At 39.0% G+C, this 13,619-nt stretch overlaps 1 pseudogene; it reads left to right on the top strand.

Moving 5' to 3' along the window:
* Positions 1 to 729: 729 nt before the first annotated feature.
* Positions 730 to 13,619, top strand: part of LOC110007783 ((E,E)-geranyllinalool synthase-like) — a 28,028-nt pseudogene continuing 15,138 nt past the window's right edge.

The following is a 13,619-nucleotide window of genomic DNA, read 5'->3' as shown; positions in this document are numbered from 1 at the left end:
ATTTGCTTCATTATGATGACGTAATTGGCCATAAGTTTACGAGAACTGAATTATTAATAACAAATTTCTATTTTATTGAATATAAAAAATTTAAAAAAAATTACAAAAAGAATTCCCAAAAAAAAAAAGAAAATGGTTTGCATGACTACAGTCCAAAAAGTGGAAAGCATCCATTTTAAAGATGGATGTCGATAGGCGTTCCATCCAAAAATATGAAAAGTAACGGTTCAAATGTTTTTTTATTAGAATTATTATTTTTAAATTTTAAAATTTATTTATTTTTTCATATCCATGACATCTATGTTAGCATTACATATTTTTAAAAATTAAATAAAAAACTCCACCTTAAAAATAAAGTATTAATAGGTCGCCACATAAAAACCGAGTCCAAAAGAAGAAAAGAAAATATTTATGAGCCACTGGGGTCCTTATCAGGGGATCGTTTCCACGATGGTAACATACCTTGGTCCCTAACTCTTTTCATACATGAAAACGTTTCGCATCTTTTGACTTCCAACTGACGAAACGGAGCCTCCTTTCGTTTCCACGATGGTAACATACTTTTATCGCAACCCTTTTCATACTTGGAAACGTTTCCGGCCTTTTTGACTTCCAACTGACGAAAACGGAGCCTCCGTGGTGTGACAACAGAACCTACTTCCTACAGTATTCCGGCGCCTCCTTTGGGGCCTATAAATAACCTCTTCTCCCATGCAACTGCTTACGCGAAGAGAGAGAGGTATTAGAACATTTTAGAGAGAAGTAACAGTACTCAAATAGAGAGAGAGGTATTAGAAATCTTATTTTAGTAGGTGTTACGATTTTTAGAGAAGGAGATGGAGAAACATATTGAAGTTTTAGTTAAAGAGATGAAGCAAATGATGCGTGAGATGAAGGTCCCCATCCACAATCCATCTGCTTATGATATTGCATGGGTGGCCATGATTCCAAGTGATAAATGTGGAGGGGAGCCCATGTTTCCAAAGTGTTTAGAATGGATTATTCAGAATCAAAAAGTTGAGGGATTTTGGGGAGGGGACGATGACGGCAACTCTCCCTCTCCCACCGCTGAGTGCCTCCCTGCTACACTTGCATGCATTGTTGCCCTTAAGACTTGGGACGTAGGTCACGAGTGCATGGAGAGAGATACGCAAACAACTTTTTCCCCTTATTAATAAGATTTTTTTTTGGTAGCTCAGTGGGGAAGATGTTCTCCATCCATAACAAGAATTGGGTTCATGTTGTGGCATCCTACTACCCTAATCATGTAACCTTCTGTTTCTGTATGGATATTTTTCTCAACTGCTTTGTGATTTGTTTTACCTTCCATCCTAGCACATGGTTTTTGTTGTATGAAATCATTCTCCCCTGTAATGGCAATGGGCCGGGCCATCCGTGACCCTACTCCAGCCCTTCTCCCCAATATGGCCGGTGGCTTAAGACAAAAATAAATGAAGACAAAATAAAAGAAAAAAATAAGAAAGGAAAGAGGTCCAGGCTGGCTGGCATTGGCCTTAGCCCGCCCCTCGGGTCACAGTTTGTGGCCTAGACCCTACTTTTCTAGAGCCAAGCCAATCAGGCTCGACTAGGCTGCCCGGCCCGCCCTACTCCCCCATTAATGTTTTGGCTCGTGCACAGCTGCACTACTCCCGTTTTCTAACTACTCTATTTTTAAACGCACAATAATGTGATCCATTTTGAGTGACATTTGAGATTTACTCCATTTGGTTTGCATGAAGTAGGTTAGATGGGTGTCTTAAACACAGTATACAAAATGAAATCCACGATCTTCCCTCACCAACGAACATTATATATAGAGTAGTATCCGACACACTATTTGGATCTCAATGCTGATCCGATTTACTATTTGGATTCGGATATGAATTCGATATATATTATTTGGATCCGGATCTGTTTTGAACCCGGATCCAACCTAGATCCAATGTATAATATCCTGATCCAAATATGGATCTGGTAGGATCCAGCCCCGATCCGACCCGTTCTCACCCTAGTCAATGCTGCGAGTGTAGTATCAAAAAAGAAAGGAAATGGAAATGCGTCGGGGTCGTATAGGTAGTATCCCCGCATCTTAGTCCCTACATTGTGATTTTTATTTCCTGACACTACCACATTAACATTTTAAAAAAACTAACTCCTCAATTATTTGAAAAAATGGGTAGGGGCACTGGATTATCCAAAAAAAAAATATAAATAAAAAAACATGAATCATATGATTGTTTGCACTAAAACCCTTGTACCAATAACATTGTTGTACTAGGGTTCGACTTCATTCTTGAAAACATAGAGAAGCTCCTGCTTGAACATTCTCCACAATTTTCAACTCAATGGTTTACTGTCGTTTTTCTTGGTACGATTGAACTAGCTCAAAGCAAAGGACTGGAAATCTTTCCCAAAGGTTTCCCAACGCCGGTAAAATCTCTTTTTAGAGAAAGAGAGAGAATTCATAAAAGGTAAATATTCTCTTTCTAGATTGCTTATTTGATTTTCTTGATTGAAGTTTGACGGGTATGCTTTCGATTTGTTTCAACATATTTTGATCTTTTTGTACGGAAAATTCGACACAAGTTTATGAAGTTGCTCTGTTATATCATTTGGAAGCCATGCCAGCAACGTACGAGATCGATTTCGGAGAGGTCTTACGATTCAAGGGCCCTGATGGGTCCCTATTTGGATCTCCTTCTTTAACAGCATGCGCATTCATAGCTACAAAGGATTCTGATTTCCTCAACTATCTCATATCCATGTTTCAGAAAGTTGGAAATGGAGGTAGAAGAAAAACACTAAAACATTACGGGGGACTAACGCTGTATCTTTTTCTCTTTTTCGTGTTCTTTTTGTTTTTTATGTTGAATGTAGCTTTGTAAACATAACGAACGATGCTGATACAGTTCCTGCAACATATCATGTGGACGAGGGGTTCATTAAGCTATGGATGGTCGACGTGTTGGAGAATTTAGGGTTGGAAGAGTACTTTTTAGAAGAGATACAAAAAGGGTTAAAAGATACATATATGTAAGCAGTTCACAACACAACATAGAACAAGGTCTTGATACTCGGACGGCTTGGCTTCAATGAAGATTGCACAAGCCAGGTCCGAGATCTGGAACTTTGGATGGTTTGAATTGTAAAATTCACAGTCTAGGTAACAGTTTGAGGTTAGGAACTTTAGACAGCTTGGCTTGTGTGAACCTTCAAGGTTTAGGACCTCACATCAAAGTATTCCAAGGATTTAGCCCTTAGACCACGTAGCTTCCATAATGTTTATGTAAGCCAAGCGGTTCGAGGATTCTGGTCCCTGTACTTCAGAAAAGTTTTTGTTTTTAAAAATAAAAATCGTTCAATATTTAGAACATCGAACTATAAGACTGAGGGGCAAAACTGAAAAATATAAAACATACGAAAAAAAGCAGTGAGTTGATGTTTAGAACATTGAACTAGTCGACCTCCTTGTAAATTTTAATAAATTTAGGACCTCTGCATAATTATCATATCTAAATATAGTACAAATGTAAATTTTCCTAAAAATTAATATAGAATAGAATAAGAAATTCGTCAAGGCGCTCATAGATTTTCGTAGGCTTTTCTTACTAATTTATCATTTTTCTTTTTTTTTTCTTCTTCTATATAGTACGAAATTTTTGATATGTTGTTGAAAAATGCAGGGTTTGGATGGAAGATGATGAAGAAACAATGCGCAACTCTTGGTGGCAGAAGAAATGTACAAGGATTCACTTGCATTTAGATTTCTACGGACCATGGATACCGTGTGTCCCCACGTGAGCCATTTTTTTGGGTTGCCCTCACTATTTTTTTCAGTTATTTAAGTACGAACCTTAAATAAGTTAGAAAAATACGAGTTGCACTTTTTATATCCGAAAATTACAATCAACGTCGATGAACATGATTTTTTTTTGACAAAATTACCCCTCAGTCAATGCTTTTTTTTTTTAAAAAAAAAACTTAAAGTTGCGGTCCGATGATGTCATCTTCGGACCGTTTTTTTTTTTTTTTCAAAACTTAATTTTTGGTCTGAGGTTGAAATTCTCGGGCCAAAACTTAAATTTTGAAAAAAAAAAAACGGTCTGGGGATGGCATTCCCAGACCACTTTTTTCTTTCAAAATTTAAGTTTTGTTACGAGAATTTCAACCTCGAACCCCAGCTTAAGTTTTGAAAAAAAACAAAAAACGTTATGAGAATTTTATACTTGGACCACAACTTAAGTTTTTTTTAAAAAAAGTCCGACAATGACATTCTCAGACAGAGGGATAATTCCGTAAACAAAAAAAACATGTTGACTGACCTTGGATGTAATGATGGCATATAAAAAGACCACACCATATTAGGATACCATTTTTACATAATTAAATACTTTTTTCTTGGCTCATTCGTCATGGTCCCAATTGAGTACGACAAGGTAAAGCTTCCACTTTTGAGTTATGGATTTATTAGATTTGTCCCATCTGAAGACAGCAAGGCCCATCATCACATTATAACTCAGTTTAGTGTACGAAGTGTAGAAACAAAAAGCAATCTACGAAAACAAAAAAGAAGAAACAAATACAAAAGAAAGAGACAACTATCCACAACACAAAGATATACGTGGCTCGGCACGTGCCTACGTCCATGAGAGATTAGAGCTTCTTTGCTAGCAGTACTCTCTCTTCCTCGTGTCACTCTGTTTTTATCTAATTACAAAGAGATCTTTGTTTTTTCCTTAACCCTTAACGGCCCTCTGGAGTAGTCTTTTTGACTCCACCTTGGCAGATCTATTTACTCAGAATACAAGACATCAATCCTCAACACGAAGTCTCTCTCTCCTCTTTTATTTTCTTAACTTTTTAATCTCTCTCTTCCCCCTCTTTTATTTTCTGGACCGAAGCTTGCATATGTAGAAATGCGGGCTTTTTAATAAATTTATTTAGGAGATGGAATTTAAGAATTAATTTTTAAAAACAAGTAGCCTCTAACATTGAATATAAACAAATAAATAAATTTTAAAAACAAAAAATAATAATTCTAGTAAGAAAAGACTTATAACCGTTAGTTTTCATTGTTTTTAGATGGAACACCAACTTGCATCCATCTTTAAGATAGATGCTTTATACTTTATGGACAGCATATATAGAACTGCGATCCAGCCCGCATGAAACAATGTTCCTTATTATCTTAACTTTTTCATTTTGTGTTGAACTTTCATTACCCAATGCTTTTATATATTATTTCCTCATATGAGTTATCTAAATGAAAATGTATTGTTTGTTCTTTATTAATTTTTGATTGGTACTATGTGAACTGTAAATAATTTGCAAATATATAGACTATTTCATTATTGAATATCCAAGTTAACTCCCTCAAATACTTCAGTTAGAGTTAGTAGCGCATGTGATGGATTCTAGTCTCGAATGAATATGTAAACCAATTAGAAGATATCTTCTTCCGATGTATTTTCGACATCTGCCATAACGGCATTCATATCTCTCAATTTTTGAGTAGACAAATGGTGGTATAATCCATAAAACTCATGGGTTAATTGATGGAGATTGTAGCAATTTGCTGGTAAGTTTTGTTGGTACTTGTCCAGCCCTCAAATCAGATCGCACGTGGAAGAGAACTACGAAGAATATTTAATCCCAATGCTCAGTGTTTATAAGGCATCCCATTTTATGTTCGTGGGAGAAAACGAACTTGAAAATGCAATGTCCTTCTCCAAATCACTGTTAGAGAAGGCTTTGTCCAACCATAACACCTATGCTCGTTTCCTTTTTCTCAAGGATCTTCGAGATGAGGTCTGTAGGATCTCCATATGCTTGAAAGTATTCATTTTAATTTCAAATAAAATAAAATATATAAATAATAGAATTGCATTAATGTATAATTATATAATTCAGTTCATACAAAATAGTATTTGATTTTTATTGGGAGAGAGAGAGAGAGACGCGTTTGAATGTACAATTAAAGAAAGCTCTTGGATTCTTTTTTTCAAAGATATCATATAATCATGGGTAATGATCAAAAGTATCCCCTTTACTCAAAATTTTTAAAAATACCCAAATTTTTTAAAATCTACATCCATACCCATACCCTTCATGGACTCATAGGGCCGTGAAGAATCATCATGGATCTAATAGGCCGTGATGGTCCAAGCTTGTTCCATGCTAGTGATAGACCAATCCCATGACATATATAGTTGTAAAAGGACCATCACAGTCCTAACATGATTATGATAGTCCATGCACCCTTATTGATAGACCATCATGATTTGAATAGGCCCGTGATGGAACTTTCATTCCTTAACCCTCTAAAGGACCATTTAACACCATAATCCAATAAAGGACCTTCACGGCCTTGCGGTGACCCACAAAAGCAATGGAAAATTGATTGCCTTCTGCAGAGAGGGACTGGGCTACCTTCCGACGTACTGTGGCAATATGACCGACAAGTGACTTGCTGGTGGCTGGGTGCATGCTGTGTGTGGCAATAGACGTGCTGTCAATGCAGGGTTCCTTGGCTGAGGTTCCACCAGAGCGAGAAGATGGGAAGTGAGGGACCTTCAAGTCCTACTCACACCAATCCAGATTAAGACCTGGGAGCTAGACAATGGGTCTTTGCTCAAAAGGATGGTTGGGAACGAAGTTGGAGGAACTTGTTCCCTAAGGACACTCGCGAATGTGGGGATGAGAAAATCCCCGATTCGGATGAATGGGTTACAGAACCCGCAAACCATAAGTAATGTGTGAGTACAGAAAATAAAAAGGAGAAACTAACCAAATAAGTACGATCCGACTAGGGGGTAGTAAGTCCCTAGTGGAGTCGCCGGCTGTGTTGGAAGAAGAAGAGAAAGAAGACATTGTCGGTGCTAGGCATCGCTGGCCGTGTTAGAAAAAGAAGAGAGAGAAGACACAGTCGGTGTTAGGTATCGTCGGTTGTGTTAGAGAGGGAGGGGGCAAGAAGGAGAGAGAGAGGACACAGTCGATGCTACGTATCATCGGTTGTGTTAGAGAGAGAGGGGGCAAGAAGGACACAGTCGATGTTAGGCATCACCGACTGTGTTTGTTGAGAAGAGAGGAAAGAGAAAGACGCAATTGATGCTAAGAATTGTTGGTTGTGTTTTAAGAAGAGTGGAGAGAGAAAGACACAATCGACGCTAGGCATTGCCGGCTGTGTTTCTAGAAGAAGAACAAGAAGGAGGTAGGGATGAGAAGAAGAGAGAGAACGAGAGATAGAGACGAGAAGAAGAGAGAGAAAGAGAGATAATGATGAGAAGAATAGAGAGAAAGAGAGATAGAGATGAGAAGAAGAGAGAGAAAAGAAGAAGAGAGAGAAAGAGAGATAGAGATGAGAGAGAGAGAGATAGAGACAAAAAAGAGAGAAAAGAGAGATATAGATGAGAAGAAGAGAGAGAAAGAGAGATAAATACGAGAATAAGAGAGAGAAAGAGAGGTAGAGATGAGAATAAGAGAGAAAAAGAGATAAAGAGAGAAAAAGAGAGAAAGAGAGAGTGATGAGAAGAATAGAGAAAGAGAGATAAAGATGAGAAGAAAAGAGAGAAAAAGACGAGAAAAAGAGAGAGAAAGAGAGATAGAGATGAGAAGAAGAGAGAGAAAGAGAGATAGAGATGAGAAACAAAGATAAAGACAAGAAGAGAGAGAAAGAGAGAGAGATGAGAAGAAGAGAAAGAGAGATAGAGATGAGAAGAAGAGAGAAAGAGGGGAGGAGAGAGAAAGTTACTTTACTGAAGGGTACCGGTGCTTTTCTTCTGTCTCCTCTCTCACTCCAAGATGCACCCACGAGCTTAAGCAAAAATGGAATCTTTATTCAATCTTTAAGAATTAACCCCAATGGATTTTATGATTTGGCTTTACATACTTATATAGAATTTGGCCCAAACATGGGTGGATGCCCAAAAACTACCTAGAATTGAATATAATTACAATTAATGGAATTAAAAGAAATTCTAAAAATGGGTGTAAAAGGAATGTTTTGCCCCTGCCTCACAATGTGTGGAATTCCAAAACAGTCCCTACTGCTGCCCGAGAACTTACGTGACCTTTCATGACTGATATGAGGTTGTTCTAATGCTCGTTTGATTGAAAAATGATTGTTTTCTTGTGGGGCTCAACATTGCATTCGATTTGATACCAACTTCAAACCATGAATCATGCTTTTAAGCCATGATCATTAAACTTGAAATTTGCTTGAATCGTGAAAACTTTGGATCGATTGTGTGCTCGTTTCTTAATCTTTTTCTTCAATTTTTTCTCTGAATCACACTAAGCATGCTGTCACGATCACGTTGCAACAAATATAGCTCGATTTCGTGTCCGAATGAAGCTTTCGTCGTCTTGAGTTTTTGGCCGGAATCTTAAAATTCGACAGTCGAAATTTACAGCAGCTGCAGCGTCTCTGTGTGGAATCCAACCATTCATCGTACACGGGATTTGGACCAGAGAAAGCCACAAACCTCACACACATAATGCAATGGGTTTCCTGCCGATCGGGTATGCGAGCGCCATGATTTGGATGTTGCTGAATTTATTTTAATTTTCTTCACGAATCAGCAATTTCTCCCTAGTTTATCTCCCTACTCGGGCATTGTCACGGGTCGTACCACATATCAAAACGCTTGTCTTGATGAGACGAACATGCTCACAAAATTTGAGAGCAATCTAACATGGAGCGAGTGAGATATAGGCCTCGAAAGTTACTTCCTATGACTGTAAAAATAACCACCTTTAATAGTGTTTTGGTGCAGGGTTTCCACATGGGAAAAGTGTGTGGCCTACCCCTTTTGGTATTTTACCCCTAACTTTGTCCTAGAGTGCCCGATTAAGTTGAAACTTGACTAATAGGAGTTTTCGATCGTGCCGGATTCAATGATGGTGATCCCACAACTGTTTGACGTACCAAAAATATAGTTCTAGTTACGGGGTCCATTTCAGGGTGCTAAATGCCGATTTTACCGAAATTATTTTTTTGTGTTCACTACCTTAGACATGTCTGATCACGATGAAACTCGACAGGTGGCCTTTTGTAGTGTTGATGAAGAACTTGATTGATTTTGGGGCCATTTTGAGACTGTCAAAATTTCCACTATTTTGTAGCCTTTATTGACCTGCTTCCTCTTTATTCCGCATCGGGGACCAAGGTGCTGAAAAATACGTTCAAATAGCGGTGCTGGGTATCATCGGTTGTGTTAGGAGAAGAAGAAAGAGATGACACAGGCGGTGCTGGTTGTCATCAGCTGTGTTAGGTGAAGAGGAAAGAGAGGACACAAGCAGCGCTGGGCATCGTTGGCTGTGTTAGGAGAAGTGGAAACAGAGGACACAAGGCATGCTGGGCACGTCAACTGTGTTAGGAGAAGATGAGAGATTGGACACAAGTAGTGCTGGGCATCGTCAGCTGTGTTTAAGAAAAGAGGAGAGAGAAGGACACAGGCGGCACTGAGCGTCGTCAATTACATTTAGTGAAAGAGGACAGAGAAGGACACAAGTGTCACAACCCCGCCCTTGACCCCTGCAGACGAGTGACAAAGCGCGGGTTCCGATCACAAATGTGACTCAGTTGGGAGTGGCTTAACGCATGAAAACACGGAATCAAGAGTAAACCATGAAAGAAAACAAGAATAAAACCATCCATCAAAACAAATGACAATTCAAAAAGTATAGACATCCAATTCATCCAATATTAAAAAGTCTTTACAATTCCTTCAAGGCACTACTAACCGAAAATACACAAAATGAGGTACACCACACATTACTGGGACATCCAAAACATACAATGAAAGTCTTCAAAGGACAGCTTTTTAACCTCTCAACTTCAAGCTTCAAATCTCCAATGATAACCCACCTTAAGCTCAGGTTTCAACACTCTTCACTCTACAGTTATGAAAATAAGATGGAATAAGCTAACAGCCCAGTAAGAGGATCTACACCATTGCATTCCAACTAGCATGATAGTAATAACAAATACGCAATACACATATACGTACATATACACATGTATCAAATAAAGTCCCACAACATGCTTCTCAACACTCTAACAGAAATGTGAGAAAGGCAGTTCAATATATATAATGCATAAGTCACAATCACCTTTCTTAAAGTAGAGTAATAAAGACAGCAGATCACAACTTCAGTTAAAAGCTCATGCACAAAACGTAAATAAGTCAGGCAAACAGATCTATCTATTCTTGAAGTAGAAGCCACATTGGTCAGGCTAAGCCAATCCTGAGCTTGGGACTTCTACCATCACTCAGGAGGGTGGACCATGACAAGTGAAAGACCCACTTCGTAAGGACCTCACACACGCACACATCCCCATCGTGCTTTGGTGTTTTTGATAGGCAGAGGCCTTGCAAGACACTACCCTCTCCTTGCACCCTTTTGGCGAGAGGGCGTTACACTACCATTGGGTGACCCAATGCATAGTGCCCACATAGATTTAGGGGAGCGACCCTCCCAACTACTCACATCTTGAGTCTCGTCCTATCATGGGGAGTCAAGGAAAAATCGCAGCTGCTGGCACCATCATTCACACAGTAGGTGCCCTTTCACATAACATAATAGCATCACAGCTACGGCTACCATCATTCGCACAGTAGGTACCAATTCACATAACATAAGCATCATGATACCATCATTCACACAGTTGGTATCCCTTCACATATAACATAAGCATTATGATACCATCATTCACACAATAGGTATCCATTCACATCTAACATAAGCATCATGATACCATCATTCACATAGTGGATATCCATTCACATATAGTATAAGCATTACGAAAATCATGCAATTCATATTGCAACAGGGCATTCATCATAATCATACTTCCATGTCATAGCAAAGCATAACTTCATTATCATGCATGCGCATGTACGCTCGCAATTGGGGTCCTAACTTTTGGACCATTTAGTGTTTGAAGATGGTTCCAAAATTAATTTTGTACCAAACACACCTATCCCTCACTTGGGAGTGGTTTAAGGACAACTGGGTTCCGTTTGACCTCTTAAAGGTTCAAGGAAATGAGAGTTAACTAACTGCCCCCTGCTGTGTATAGTGGACAGCAACGTACCTTGCTTCAAATCATTTTAACATTCAAACTGTAAAGTAACTTGTGATGGATAAAAATAAAGTTTAGGCCAAGACATATATCTTTCTAACAAACCAAGTTTGAAAGCATTTGGATTCCATTTAGTGGTTTAAAAATTTGTGGCAAACAAGGTGATTGTTCTGATTTTCATCAATACTGCCCACAGTGACTTACCTTCATAAAGCAAGGTATAACTTTCAATCTAGGAAGCTTTTCAAAATAGTTTCTGCATGCCAATTTAGCCCATTCAAAGATCTTTCAAATGGCTATGGTTTGGCTGAAAATGAACTTCGTTTGGCTAGCTAAAATCCGTGACCACAGTGGTATAAATGAAAAATCCAGGAAAACAGTCATTCATGATATACCTTCTCATTTTGAAACATAACTTCATTTTTGTAAATAATTTCAGCAATGAGTGAAAACAAATATTTTACTAGACTCGTATATCTTTCCAATGGGGGTGGTTTGAGGTCAATCGAACTCCATTTGACTATTCAAAAGCTTCATACAAGAACATTCACACCTTTGGAATTTCACATTGCATACAACTTGTCTCAAGCATACATTCCATGATCTTCATTTCATCGTGAGGCATTTGATAAAAACCATTCTCTCATAATGTGAACACACACATAATCATGCATAGCATGCATTTCTTATATAATTTAAGAATCATGCATTTATTCTTGACATCCTTAATTATAATAGAATAAGAAACCAATTTTCTTACATCACATATACTTTCATTCTCATTTTATACGCATAAATTTCATGCATCCTTACGACTATCATGCAATGGTGATCGATCCACTTACTTATACAACAATGGTGTATTCTCCACTCCTCTCCTCACAGCTCTCACCCGCCCAACAATGGTTGCCCACCTTGTGCCTTAGAGAGAGAGAGAGATGAAGTAAGAATGAGTGGCACAAGTGAGGAAGGGGGCTTAAGTACTCTTGGGTTGAAGTGGCTGGCCAAGTGTCACCAAAAGATTGTAAAATCTGGACAAGTGACACTCAATCAGCATACATATAACAAGTGGCATACACAATTCATGCATGTCAAAGAGATAGCCGGCATTGCACACAAATCCACTCGATGGTAGCCTCTTCACCATGCACTGGCTCTTCACCCAACGCTCTCTTCTCCAACTCACCCAGCCTTAGCACTTCCAACCGGTGCTAGCCTCTTCAACAGGTGCTGGCTCTTCCAACCGGCGCTGGCCTCTCCACACAAATCCTCCTAGTGCTAGCCTCTTCACTAGACGTTGGCTCTTCAACCGACATGGCACTCTTCTCCAACTCACCCGATGTTGGCTTCCAACCGGCACTAGCCTCTTCACCAGACGCTAGCTCTTCACCCTGCATTGGCTCTTCCAACCGGTAGTGGCCTCTCCACATAAATCCACCTGGCACTGGCTCTTTCAACAGGCGTTGGCCCAACACTAGCACTTCCAACTGACGCTGGCCCCAACCTCAACCTCCCTATCCTGCCATGCCTTCTAACTTGTTGAAAAAGTTTGGGTTGTCACAACAAGCGACGCTGAGCATCGTTGGCTGCGTTAGGAAGATAGGAGAGAGAAAGATACAAGCGGTGCTAAGCATCATCGGCTACATTTGGAAGAGAGGAGAAAGAAAGAGAGATAGAGACAAGAAAGGAGAGAGAGGGAGAGAGATGAGAAGAAGAGAGAGAAAGAGAGATAGAGATGAGGAGAGGAGAGAGAAAAAGAAAGAGAAAGAGGAGAGAGAAGAAGAAAGAGAAAGAGGAGAGAAAAAAAGAAAGAGGAGAGAGAAGAAAAAAGAGAAAGAGGAGAGAGAAAAAGAAAGAGGAGAGAGAAAGAGAGATAGAGATGAGACGAAGAGAGAGAAAGAGAGGTAAAGATGAGAAGAAGAGAGAAAAAGAATGATAGAGATGGGAAGAAGAGAGAGAAAGAGAAATAAAGATGGGAAGAAGAGAGAGAAAAAGAGAGGAGGAGAGAGAAAGAGAAACAAGAGAGAAAGAGGGGAGGAGACAGAAAGAGGGAAGGAGAAAGAAAGAGAAAGAAGAGAGAAAAAGGGGAGGAGAGAGAAAGAGAAAGAAGAGAGAAAGAGAGGATAAGAGAGAAAGAGAATTAAGAGAGAGAAAGAGGGAAGGAGAGAGAAAGTTACCTTACCAAGGAGTATCAGACCTTTTCTTCTCTCTCCTCTCTCTGTCTCTCTATCCAAGATGCACCCACGAACTTAAGCAAAAATTGAAGCTTTATTTATTGATTTAAGAAATGAACCAAAGGCTCTTTTATAATTTGGTTTAGCATGTTTATATAGAATTGGGCCCAAACATGGGTGGACTTTTAAAAACTACCTAGAATTGAAGATAATTATAATTTAATTGAATTAAAAGGAATTTTAAAAATGGGTGCAAAAGGACTGTTTTACCCCTGCCTAATAATGTGTAGAATTCCCAAACAGTCCCTACTGTTGCTTGAGAACTTGTGTGATCTTTTGTGACTGATCCAAGGTTGTTC

Source organism: Amborella trichopoda, chromosome 13 (assembly GCF_054954075.1).
Source record: "Amborella trichopoda isolate Santa Cruz 75 chromosome 13, AtrichopodaSantaCruz75HAP2 v2.0, whole genome shotgun sequence".
NCBI lineage: Eukaryota > Viridiplantae > Streptophyta > Magnoliopsida > Amborellales > Amborellaceae > Amborella > Amborella trichopoda.
Note: the sequence above shows the minus strand (reverse complement) of the source record. Positions and strands in the feature narration are given on the sequence as shown.